Genomic DNA, 13,885 nt, shown 5'->3' with positions numbered 1-13,885 from the left:
AAGAGGCCTCTTTTTTAACTACTAATTTGGTTCTGCAGAGAACAAAATCAAACGTCTATTACGCACAACAACAAAACAAGGTTAAATCCACAAGCCTTCATTGAAGTCAATGTCCCGTCATGTTAAAGTTAAACCAATGCAGGTGCATCCAAAGATCCACGTTGTTCGAGCAAAGAGAACGGCCCATATTTGGTGTTAGCATCCCATATTTGGTGTTAGCATCCATGTGCCTTGGCTGAAATGGGAATCTCAATGGGCCACATTCCTGACCCCTTTGAGCGTGACAATCCCCTTCATTGTGGGGGGAGCTGTCCATATCTTTGGGGAGGCGCGGGTGTGTGTGTGTGTGTGTGTGTGTGTGTGTGTGTGCATTGAGGGACTGGTGGGGTGGGTGGGGGTGAGGTGTTGTCCTCCCTCTTTCTGCCCCGGTCCCTCTCTGCCCCTGGGGGTGGTAGGGTGAGAGTGGTGGCTGTGCTGGTTGTCTGTGTGGACAGGAGACATGTTGTCCTCCCCTCTGCCCGTCTCTGATCCCTCTCACCTCTGACCCATGACCCCAGATGACCTCTCAGGTGGTCCGACAGGACTGGCAGCAGCGCGACTTGAACTGGGGTAGTGGGCACAGGTCAAGCTGCCGCACCTTCTCGCAATACCGCGTGCTGTCCCGGCACTCTCCCGCTGGGAGGGACACACACACACACACACACACAATAATGTAAGAATAAACAAACACAGAAACACACATATACATGCCATCACACACACACACACACACACAGACGCACTCTCCCACACACAACTATAAACATATGAACAGGCATGTCAGGCATCATATTGACGTCATACTGACTAATACAGCTGGCTAATACAATCTATGAATGTTTTTCCATTCGCAACTGTCTCCGCTGCTGTCTGTGACGTAGGATAACGATACAGCACGTTTTTTGGAACTTGTGTACATGAGGTGTACATGAACCACGTTACACGTAACTCACTCTCTTTATGATGCTGGATGAGTTTTATAAAGTGTAGCCCAGACAGAGTCTAGTTGCTAGGTGCATTTTGGACTAGGTGCATTTTCACTGTGGGGGAAGGACCTTAGTATCTAGTAAAAGGAAGCCACAGACTTTTGTTCGTTTCCATCTCTGAGGCTGGATGTCTGAGGGCCAGGCGGCCAAACACACACACACTAACGACACCGGCCGAGGACAAACACACACACTAACGACACCGGCCGAGGACAAATCTGATTGAGACTGTCCACTTATGATCTGATCCCAAGATGCCTTTTTGGGACTGTGTCCATTTTTTATTTTTATTTATTTAGAATGTGTCTTGGGCGACTGCAAGTGGTCTGCCAAGACACATCATGGCTTACACATGTCTTACACAGTGCTTTGAGTGTCTTGAGAAGTGATATACAAATTAAATGTATACCATATTTTCCTGACTATAAGTCACACTTTTTTTCATAGTTTGGCTGGTTAAATTAACATTTAAAAACATTTTCATGTACCACATCAGCACTTTTGTTCAGTGAATCTTTTGTAAATTGCTTTACAATTACCATCTGGCCCTTCACTCCTTCGTCTGTCTTCAACATTCCCAGTAGAATTCTCAATCTTTTTGGCCTCTATGTGTTCAGTTACATAGTCGCTGTGTGTTCTTGGTCTTGGATTTTGTGAAATGAAGAAATTTTCTAAATAAATACTTATAGTCCGGAAAATAAGGTAATTATTTTATATCATGTATCCAAGGAGTAAAGAGAGATGTTGCTGACAACATCACATTCATTAGAACTCCCATTGTCCAGGGCATCAGAAGGCATGGGCATTTGCACTACAAAAGGTATGCGGTCAAATGGGGTCTCAGAGCCCCTCAGCAAGAGGTGTGAGTGATCGGATCACAATGCATCTGGGTTGATTGTTCACATTTGTATTCAGAACAGGCCACTTCCACAGATCCCCCAAGACGCATTTTAAATACAAATGTAAATAGGGTCTTTAACACCCAATGTCAGGGGCTCCAGGCAGACTGGCCAGGCCAGGGTGTGAGAGGAGCTCCCCCCAGGATAGATCGGAAAGATCCCCCAGGGACACCAGGGGGTAGTGGGGGGAACTGGGGAACTGCCCTGACGGGATGATGCAGATAGTTCAGAGAGGAAACTCTAATGTGATGCTGTTGCATGGTCTCAGCTTGGACCAGCTTTAGCTGCCATCATAAGCAGACCAAGCTGACTCACTACCTTGTCTCTCCATAAATAAAGTTTACTCACAGGGAGTGCACTGAAGAAGGCACAGATAGATAGATAGATAGATAGATAGATACTTTATTGATCCCCAGGGGATCTATGCCGAAAATCAGCAATAAACATTTTTATATGCAAAATGCGGCCTTTTTTTCTCAGTTTTGTCAGGAATAAGTTTGGCCCTGTACTCTCAATGACTAACCTGGGGCAGCCGTGGCCTACTGGTTAGCGCTTCGGACTTGTAACCGGACGGTTACCGGTTCGAACCCTGACCAGTAGGAACGGCTGAAGTGCCCTTGAGCAAGGCACCTAACCCCTCACTGCTCCCTGAGCGCCGCTGTAGCAGGCAGCTCACTGCTTTGGGATTAGTGTGTGCTTCACCTCACTGTGTGCTGAGTGTGTTTCACTAATTCACAGATTGGGATAAATGCAGAGACCAAATTTCTCCTACCATGCAATTCTGCGGTGAAACCATTGGAAGTATTTTAAAGGGATTTACTATGTAACTGGGAAAAAGCAAACCCTTTGTTTTGTCTGCCTTATGTTTCTCTTCCTCTTTTCTGTCCAGACACTTCCCTCTTTCTTTTTCGTTTACTCCATCACTCTCTTTTTCTCTTTCAATCTCTTGCTTTTCTTCCACTTCTCCTTTCCTTCCCTCTTTCCTTCTCTTTCTTTACCTCTTTCTCATGCAGTCACTCTCTTTCTTTCATTTGTTTTTTATCCCTCCCCTCTCTGTCCCCTTACTGAACTCTAGCTCTGCATCCAACTAATGACTTTTTCTGCTCTTACAAGGTAACGGCTAATACACTGCACATATTTATATTTCATTTATATTACTCTAAACCACCTTCTGTAAACCAACTGTATACTACTGTCTACACTGCACTATATTTCTTGTCCTGTCTATGCACCACCTGTCTATACTTTGTATATCACATTGCATTTTTTTGTACTTCTGGTTAGACGCAAACTGCCTTTCCTTGTTTTTGTACTTGTACTCTGCACAATGACAGTAAAGTTTAATCTAATCTAATCTCTACCTCTTTCCCTCCCTCTCACCTCCCCTTTCTCATGCAATCACTCTTTTTTTTCATTTTATCTTCCTTCTCTCTCTCTCTCTCTCTCCATATCCCCCTCTCTCTCCCTCACCTCTGCCACAGGACTGGACGTTGCACCTCTGCCAGCTGGCTGGACGGGGCCTCCAGGAGCAGTGTATCTCCCGCGCCAGTTTCCCCGTGCGGCTGTGGGCGCATGCCACGTAACGCGACTGGAAACCATGGCGACCGCAGGTGGCCGTGCACTGGGTCCAGGGTCCCATACGCCACTGGATGGAGCAGGCCTGGCTCGTACAGTTCCTCTGGGAGGGCAGTCTGACACACACACACACACACACACACACACACATTAATGAACATTTCTGTAAATGTGCCAGTGTTAGCAAGCTGGCTAATTTTCAACTGTTGACTTGGCCAGTATATAATATATGATGACATAATGTACAACAGTCTTTTTTCGAGTGGCTTTCAGCACTGTTATGAATATATTTTATGTACTGCAGTGTGTTTTGTGAGATGGTGCAGTTCCCCTGCTTACCTGGGGAAGGCGCCACACATGCGGTGGGAGACCCTGGTGCCGTTCCTGTCCTGGCAGAACACGTGCCGGTGCTGGGTGGCCTGCCGCAGTCCCACACAATGGCCATGGCACTGCCAGAGAGGGCGACAGAGAGCAGGCTTATCAAACAGGGGTGCGTTTCCCGAAACCACAGTTGCTAACCTGTTAGCAACTTAGTTGGTTGGCAATGGTAAATTGCATTGCAACCAACAAAGTTGCTAATTTAGTTAGCAACCGTGGTTTTGAGAAACGCGCCCCAGGGCATTAGATAGCTGACTGGATGTTTTATTATTACTCACAGGAGGTCTAGCCATGCTATGTTACAGTTTTTCTCAGTTGCTTTGGCACATTTCTCAGATCATAATTGAAATTCTGAAAACTGTTTGTTCAAACTCCATATCATCTCATCACTTGGGCACATCATTGAAGCAGTTTCTCCCCATCTTGAACAAATAGCAAAGCTTTAGTACATCCATGCAACTGATGTTGTACAAATGTCTGCTGTTTTTTTTTATTTCAATTGCTAATGTCATGTTGGTCAAAATGCACTATACTGGTTCCCTGCTGAATAGTCCTATACTATACAATAAATTGGCCTTATTTCATCTCTTGTTTCATTACATGCAAATGTGTTGAACTAGTGGTCATAATAAGTTGTCATAGTCTATCTAGCATATACATACACTAACACTCCTCACAAAAAGTTAGGGGTATCTGGCTTCCGGGTGAAATTTAATGTTTCAGTACAGAAAGTGACATTAAACTGTTGGACATGTGCATTCAAAAGTTTAGAGAAGGTCACATGACAGTTAGTTCACCTGTAAAAGTTATAGTGGATATTAGGTTCATCCTGAAATTTCACCCGAAAGCCAAATATCCCTGACTTTTTGTGAGTAGTGTATATGTGACCTGACAGATAGGAACGTCAAGAGGATGTAGAATGATTTTCTTATACTGTAAATCTAGCCTCCAGTGGTGCACAACTCTTTCCCTTTGCACAATGCTGTACAAGCCTTTGCTTACTTTATACTATCACAACGTCTGTCAAAAGTAAAAACTTTGGAACATATCCACTCTCTTGTAATCAACCCCCTCCACATACACTAATGTGTAACTTTGTAGTTTAGAGATAGCTAAAATAGTGCTGCCTTGTGCATTGTTCATTAGAAAAGTAATTTTAACAACACAACAAAGCAGTTTGACTATCTGGACATAAACAATGATGTCAGGACTTGTCATTTTGATTGCACTGACAGTTTCATTGGCATAAATACTGTACTTGCTTTTGAGACATAAACAAAGCATTGTGAGCAAGATACACACTTTTGCAGGTAAATCCAGTATGTGGTGTAGTTTGAACTAATTGTTTTGAGAAATGCACTAACTGTGCAAATGTTAATGATGATTCGAGAAATGCACCAAAACGACTGAGAAAAACTGTAACTATGTTGATTTTAAATGTTGTATAATATGAAATGTTGTTATTATTGAGGGAGGTTCCAAATAAGTCTGCTGGCTTTCTGCCTGCACTGCATTGTTTACTTTTATCTTTTTTTTCATCTAATGTATTTTAAATTTTTGCAAAATAATAAAACCTAAAACCTAAAATAAGTCATATACAATTAAAGGAACAACAACTTTTTGGGAAAGTAGCTTGTTAGAACTTTCTTGATGAACAGTATGGGCTGTAATCACGCCACCTGCTGGTTGTTTTGGAAATGTGCATCCACCATGTTTTCCTAGATGGGCTGTGATCACGCCATCTGCTGGTTGTTCTGGACACATGCATACACCATGTTTTCCTAGATGGGCTGTGATCACGCCATCTGCTGGTCGTTTTGGACACGTGCATACACCATGTTTTCCTAGATGGGCTTTAATCACGCCATCTGCTGGTTGTTTTGGACACATGCATACACCATGTTTTCCTAGATGGGCTGTGATCACGCCATCTGCTGGTTGTTTTGGACACATGCATACACCATGTTTTCTGAGGTGGAAGGTTCTGATTGGTGGACTGTCCGCCTCCCTGATGAAGGCTTGGTGCTGAAACACGTCAGAGTTTTTTTTTTTTTTTTAAAAGGTTCAAATAACCAAGCCATGAAAATGGCTTTTTAACTAAACTGAGGGTACCTTGGAGTTTTTTTCTTTTGGAATGTAATGTGTCTGCTTGAGCATAAACACAATTAGATTAGGATTAGACTCAAAGGCTGTACCTTTAATGTGGGGCCTCTGGATTAAAAAAACAGTGGCTAAGAATCAGAGGCTGTGCCTTTTATGTGGCACCTCTGGATGGATAAAGACATTTTTAGCTAAACTAAGTAAACACAAACACCAACACAAACACTCTCTCTTTCTCTCTCTCACACACACACACACACACACACACACACACACACACACACACACAGGCCCAGATCTAGGCTGCTCAGATTGGGGGGGCAAATATCATTTTTGAGTGGGCACAATGAGTGGACCATTTTCCTAGTAAACATCACGTACACATACAAATATGACAGACTAACCATCAACAGATTCAAGGCATCTGCTATGGAAAACAAATGCCAGGTACAAAGCAGGATTATCACAGCACTTGAACTGGTCACAACAAAAACCTTAGTATCAGCACAGACAGGATTATTGATGTTTTTCTTTTGTGTTAATTTTCAGCTTTGTCATTTACAGTACATTATTGGTAGATGGATATGAAGCAAAAAAATAAAGCACAGAAAATGATTATTTATAATTAATTGAAAATTAAACTTTCATGGCATAGGCCACTATCCCCCCTGTGAGCTAAACTATAAACATTATTTAATGTCATTACATTGTTTTGGTGGTGGTCTAATTGAGTGCCTGTTGAGAGAAAGTGGAATAGAACATTACGTCCAATATTCCAACATGTGGTTTAATGACTGCCTTTCTCATTAGTGGGTCACTTTGATACTAAAAGTATGATTCTGTACGACTGTATGATATCTGAACTGTCCCTGTGTATATCTGTGTGTGACTGTATTTAGAGATAAGCGGGAATATTATGACTTATGACTTTGCAGTGTTTCACTGTTCTGCATGGCTGCGTCAGTAGCTATCTGCTCCGGATTGCCAGGTTGCCACTAATCAGAGTCTGATTCAGTGTAGTCCATGTGAAATGGGATGACCAATGCCATCTCCCGTCAGCCTGGAAGGATACTTAAACCCTAACTATTTCCTTGTCTAGTTAGAGCAGCTGATCTTTAGGTGAAGTCATGCTGTCTCTCCCTTGATGCGCATCATTGTAAATAAACTCTGTTCCTGATTTTTCATACTACTTTATTGGTCTGACCGGGTCTCTATTTCATCTGTGGTATCAAAATTACCATCACTGTCACTTTAAGGATGCAAGAGAGTAATTTGATTTCTGAGGAAGGCTTGCTTGAGTCTGATGGACAAATAGTTACGCATAGTGCATAAGGATATGTGGACGCAATTCATTAGCCTTTTTTCTGTCATTAGTTAGAATAAATAAATAGAAAATCTATATTGGATCCTAGAAGAGATATGTGTCTTGCAATGACTATTTTGGTGAGCAGTAACAGGCATGACAAACAGACATTTCATAGTTTATTTCTGCATTTATGTATTTAAAGTCATGTTTGGCCTTCCATTGGATTTGCAGATTCAAAAGCTACAAAATAAAGTTGATCAATTAGCCCTTTGAGGCCTAGGCTATTTTCAGTGTCATTTTACCACCTTTACTTTGAAGCTCTTATCTTGGTCATTGTAATGACCATCTATACATGCTATATGATATATGCTATATGCTATATAGCAGGACAGTCTGGGCTACCCATCGCTGGGAAAGTATGATGTGATTAGAAAACATTAGAATTTCAGCCCAAAGTTGAAGACCATGTAGAATGCTGCAATTTCAAAACCGAATTCCTCCACAGCTTATTGCACAGAGAGTAATGGGTGTGCCAAATGCAAATATGATTTAATTTCATGTAAATTCAATGTTGATTTTATCTTGGCGAACTTGGCATTAGTATCATTGGAAAGCCCGGGTTCTGCTCGTTCACGTGATATGGGATATATGTATGGTGTGATATACGTGGGATATATGTATGGGTGTGATATCGTGGGATATATGTATGGGTGTGATATCCGTGGAATATATGTATGGTGTGATATACGTGGAATATATGTATGGGTGTGATATACGTGGGATATATGTATGGGTGTGATATCCGTGGAATATATGTATGGGTGTGATATACGTGGGATATATGTATGGGTGTGATATACGTGGAATATATGTATGGTGTGATATACGTGGAATATATGTATGGGTGTGATATACGTGGGAATATATGTATGGGTGTGATATACGTGGGATATAGGGGGTGTGAATTTGGGCGCAATTTCAGTCACATATTAGGTAGGGCAGAAGACACATTTGGGGGCATCGGCACACACACACACGCACGCACACACACACACACGCACGCGCACGCACACACACACACACACACACACACACACACACACACACGTATTGAGGGTAGGTACTCACGGGGCCCCAGGCGGTGGAGGACCAGTGGGAGCATGGCTGGGTGTTGCAGCTCTGGGAGAGGGGGGGTCTCTTCCCCGCCCCCCTGCACCTGAGCTCCCCCTCAGGCCCCCCATGGCAGGTGACCCGGCGCGTCTGCACCCCCCCACCACAGGGGGCAGAGCAGGCCGACCACGCAGAGAGCAGCCACCTACAGGGGGAGGAAGAGGAAGAGGAAGAGGGAGGGAGAGAGACATTATTACACACACACACACACACACACACACACACACACACATACACACACACACACACATACACACACACACACACACACACACACATACACACACACACACACACACACACACACACACACACACACACACATACACACACACACACATACACACACACACACACACACACACACACACACACACACACACACACACACACACACAGACACACTGCAAACTGCAATGGGCCTTTGCATCTAACCAAATAAAATAAAATGGGACACAGCAGCCATGACCAATGCTGTTGCTCAGCACAAACACACACACACACACACACACACACACACACACACACACAGACACTGGGGACATCCTCATTGCCTTGGAACGGATGCATGATGTGACACACACACACACCACACGTGATGTTGGGATTTTGAGGAGATTTTGGAGGCTCAGTTGCATTTCTTCTTTCTCTCTCTCTCTCTCTCTCTCTCTCTCTCTCTCTCTCTCAAACCCACACACAGACAGACACACACACACTGTCACAGATGAGTGAAATCTGGCTATTCAGTTACTGCCCCAGGAAGCAGGTGACTAGACAGGAAAGTCATCATCAGTCTGAGTTTGGGACAGCACAATAAAACCCTACTCTATTATACTTCATTAACCTTAAGACCACTGACACACTTCCCTCTTTCTCTCTCTCTCCCTCTCCCTCTATCTCGCTAAAGCATTCTTCCTCTTCATCATTAGTCTGAGCTTGCAACAGTACAATACAACTATCTCTCCTCCCCTCCCTCACCCAACCTCTCTCTCTCTCTCTCCCTCCCACATCACTCTCTCCCTCCCTCACCCAACCTCTCTTTTTCTCTTCCCCCTCTCACACATTTCTTCCTCTTCATCATCAGTCAGCACCATAAAATCATATTATACTCCATTAACCTTAAGGCCACTCATTCATTTCTCTCTCTCTCAACATCTCACTCTCTCAGGCCACCAACAATCATTACTCTCTCTCTCCCTCTCTCATTTCAACCATATACACTGTATATAGTAAAACCATATGGTAAGACGAAACAACGTTTTTAAATGTAACACCACTTGATCCATGGTAAAATGTTGTTTTGTGTCACTATATACAGTGTATATGGTTGAAATGACAATAAAACCCACTTGACTTAACTTAACTCTCTCTCTCTCTCTCTTCCTTTCTATTTAGCTCGGGACAGCACAATAAAACCCTATTGTATTATACTCCATTAACCTTAAGGCCACCAACACACATCCTTCTCTCTCTTCATCTCTCCATCTTTCTTTCTCTCTCTCTCTCCATCACACACACACACACTTTCTCTCTTCCTTCCTCTATGGGATTTGGAAATGACCCAACCTCTAAATGACCCGGACTCGCAACTGGGTCTCCGTGAGCACTTGGGCCCGATTGGGTATCGGCTCTGTAGTCAGTTGCGTCACACTGCCCCCCATAATACAGTAATTGAATTGTGTTTCTGCTGGGTATAGTAAAGGTAATCATTAATCATTAATCATTATCAAAACCATTTGCCTGAACAAGTGGAAAGAAAATATAAATCTTAAGTAAGGTCCCCAAATCTCCCCTAGTTCTTCACGACTGCAGTACCACAGTCTTACCTCTGGGGGCAGTGTTGTCCATGGCAGAGCTGTGATCCGAAGGACGTGTTCAAACAGAGCGAGCTGTTCCCTGCAGTTGCATCATCTCCACAGCTGGGATCTATAATCCGATACGCAGCAATTACACAGGAACATTAGAATATATCAAAGTGTGGGATTGCATGGGAGAATATTTCAAGCATGCAACACAGAGTTGTTAGTGGAAGCTGTCAAGGATTTAGTTACTGTAACAGTTCCATGGAATATTCTGGCAGAGAAGTGAGTGAGCTCTTCACCACTGACCAAAGTCAACTGAGAAAGTGAGTTTTGAGCAAATGTTTTATTATTATTTTTTTTTGAAGATTTGAGTGAAAATGCTCTAGCAGATCCCACCAAACATTTCTGTGCATCAGTTCAGAGATGTGTGCAGAGGATTGAGGCGGTGGAGGTCTGAGGGAGAGGGATGTTTCCCAGAATGCTTTGGATTGAGGCCGGGTGGGCGGGCCGTCTCTCACCTGCGAGGTGTACGATTGAGGAGAGGGAGGCGGAGCCAAGGTGGTTGTGGGCGGAGCAGGTGTAGAGACCCACATCGGCGTCTCCAGGGCTTCTGATGAGGAGCGAGCCGTCTGGCAGAAGGGCTACTCTGCCACACACACACACACACACCACGAGGCTACTGAGACCAGTACAGACATCAGTGCTAATACACACACACACACACACACCACAAGGCTACTGAGACCAGTACACACATCAGTGCTAATACACACACACACACACACACACACACACACACACACACACACACACACACACACACAACACACACACACACACACCACGAGGCTACTGAGACCAGTACACACATCAGTGCTAATACACACACACACATACACACACATACCACATACACACATAAACGAGGCTACTGACACCAGTACACACATCAATGACTACACAAACTCACACAGACAGAGTATACGCACGTATATACACACACATACACACACACACACACACACACACACATACACATCCTTACACACACACACACACATTTCCAGTGCCCTTCCCACCTGAAGATAAAGGTGTGTTCAGGTCGTCCTTACCTGCTGCTGGCCTGCAGCTCCTGGCCGTCCTTGGCCCAGGTGAGGACCGGTTCCGGGTTGCCCTGGGCCTGGCACTTGAGCCGCAGACGGACCGCCTTCCTCGGCACCAGGACCGGGCCGCCCACATATGCCACGGGCTCCAGAGGGCTGGACGCGGTGCCCGAGGGCCTGCGCGGCGCGTGGATGGCCGGCTTGCGGAGGCTCGTCCGGGTGGAGAAGGCAGCGGTCGGTGCTGCTGCAGCTGGACAGCTGGACAGACGCAGAGCCTTGGGCGCAGTCTCCGAGGCGGGCGTCACTGTCGCTGGTAGGAGGAGGTCACCGAGGCGTCCGGCTCCTCCTGCAGGTGCAGCGTGGACTCGTTGTTCTCTCCGTGGCTGTGCGTGAGCTCGCCCAGGAGCTGGGCCAGAACCGAGTCCTTCTGCTGACCGCCCGACAGGTTACGCAGCACCTAGAGAGATAAATAGATAGATAGATAGATAGATAGATAGATAGATAGATGATAAATAGATAGATAGATAATAAATAGATAGATAGATAGATGATAGATAGATAGATAGATGAGATAGATAGATAGATATAGATAGATAGATAGATAGATACTTTATTGATCCCCAAGGGGAAATTCAAGGTCTCAGTAGCATGCAGACATCACACACAACATGCACTTACAGCAGAAAAAGTAATATACTTATAAAAAAACTCCACTGTACAATAGAGACAGTAGAAGATAAACATCATACTAAAATACTAAATATCAACATAGTGTGCTTAAAGGATGATCAAGCATGACAGGGCAGGGGACTGAGCCTGTAATTCAGAGTGCAGCTGAGGATGATCACTTCCTTGTTGTCCCTGTCAAGGGACCCTGCCATGAAACAAGATGGACCCCTCCAGTAGACACAGAGGGGATAGCAATATGGACATATAGAAAATAATGGGGATATAAATTAAATGGACATATAAACATATAAATATAAATATAAATTTAACATACCTTTAAAATATACATAAATATAAATTAAATATACCTTAAACATATAAATCTAAATATAAATTAAATATACCTTAAATATATAAATCTAAATATAAATTATATACCTTAAACATATAAATATATAAATGATACCTCGTCCAGCACGTGCGTCTCCGCCACCAGGATCATGGCGGCGCCTCCATCCTCCGCCGCGGCGTCCAGGAGCTCCTTGGAGATGCTGCCCTGGTCCCTGGCGTCCAGCAGCCTCTGGACGAGGGTGTCATAGCGCCCAAGCGACGCACGCAGCTCCCTGGCCTTCTCCTCCGACACCACGGTGCCCGCTGCCACCGCCATCGCCCCCGGCTGCTGGACGTTCTTCTTCTCCCGTCCTGCATCGTCGTTGTTGTCGCGGTCAGCGTCGTCCGGCGGCAGCCAGAGGTTGCCCTGAGGCACGGCCAGCTTCCTCTTACTCCCGATGACCTTCAGCACGAAGCTCTCCTGCGCCTGGCCGGCCACGCAGGTGTAGACGCCGGCGTCGGACACCTGGACCTGCTGGATGCGGATGTAGCCCATCGGGGAGACGGTCAGGCGTGGGCTTGCACAGTGTAACGGGGGGCAGCGGGGGCAGGGGCAGCGGCGGCCATCGGCATGCTTCGGCGGCGCCGACTGTCGACGACGACGATGCGCCCCCTAGTGGCCGGCCGTCCTTCAGCCAGCGGATGTGGCCCCTTCTAGGGAGGGCCTTGGCAGCGTGGGGCAGCGAATGACCCGCGGAGGTCAGGGGCAGCAGGTGCAGCGTAGCATAGCGATGAGTGCAGCTTGCGGCCCTTGCGCCACTGGATGTAAACTTTGCGCTGGGCCAGGATGCTGGGCTCCGGCCTGGACACGGACGGCTTCACTGGAGGACCTAGGGGGACACGGGAGGAGGTCAGAGGGCAGAGGTCAGAGGTCAGCACTGGGGCTGGTCTGGTCCTCAACTGGCACAAATATATATATATATATATATATGATGAGTGATGTGATGTGTGTGTGTGTGTGTGTGTGTGTGTCTGTCTGTATGTGTGTGAATGTGTGTGCATATGTGTGTGTGTGTGTGTGTGTGTGTGTGTGTGTGTGTGCATATGTGGTGTGAGTGTGTGTGTGTGTGTGCATATGTGTGTGTGTGTGTGTGTGTGTGTGTGTGTGTGTGTGTGTGTGTGTGTGTGTGTGTGTGTTTTAGCCTCTCATTTGTAAAGCTCTTGCAAGTTCCAAGGTGTCCAAATTGTGCAATTAATAAACTTGCAACAACATATCTGCTTGCTCCCATCTGTTCCCCTATCCCTCTCACGTGGACACTCCATCTCCACACCACCCTTACACACACACACACACACACACACACACACACATTCATCTCCGCACTGCCACGTCTATCATGAGAGCCCTCACACACACACACACACACACACACACACACACACACACACACACACACACACACACAAGACTTCATCTCCGCACTGCCACGTCTATCATGAGAGCCCTCACACACACACACACACACAC

The 13,885-nt window shown here is 45.4% G+C and overlaps 1 pseudogene; it reads right to left on the bottom strand.

The window, feature by feature from the left end:
* Positions 1-407: 407 nt before the first annotated feature.
* The window catches only part of LOC125289316, a 233,897-nt pseudogene continuing 220,419 nt past the window's right edge, over positions 408-13,885 (bottom strand).

This window comes from Alosa alosa, chromosome 24 (assembly GCF_017589495.1).
Source record: "Alosa alosa isolate M-15738 ecotype Scorff River chromosome 24, AALO_Geno_1.1, whole genome shotgun sequence".
NCBI lineage: Eukaryota > Metazoa > Chordata > Actinopteri > Clupeiformes > Clupeidae > Alosa > Alosa alosa.
The sequence above is the reverse complement of the archived record's forward strand: the minus strand, read 5'-3'. Positions and strand labels throughout refer to the sequence as shown.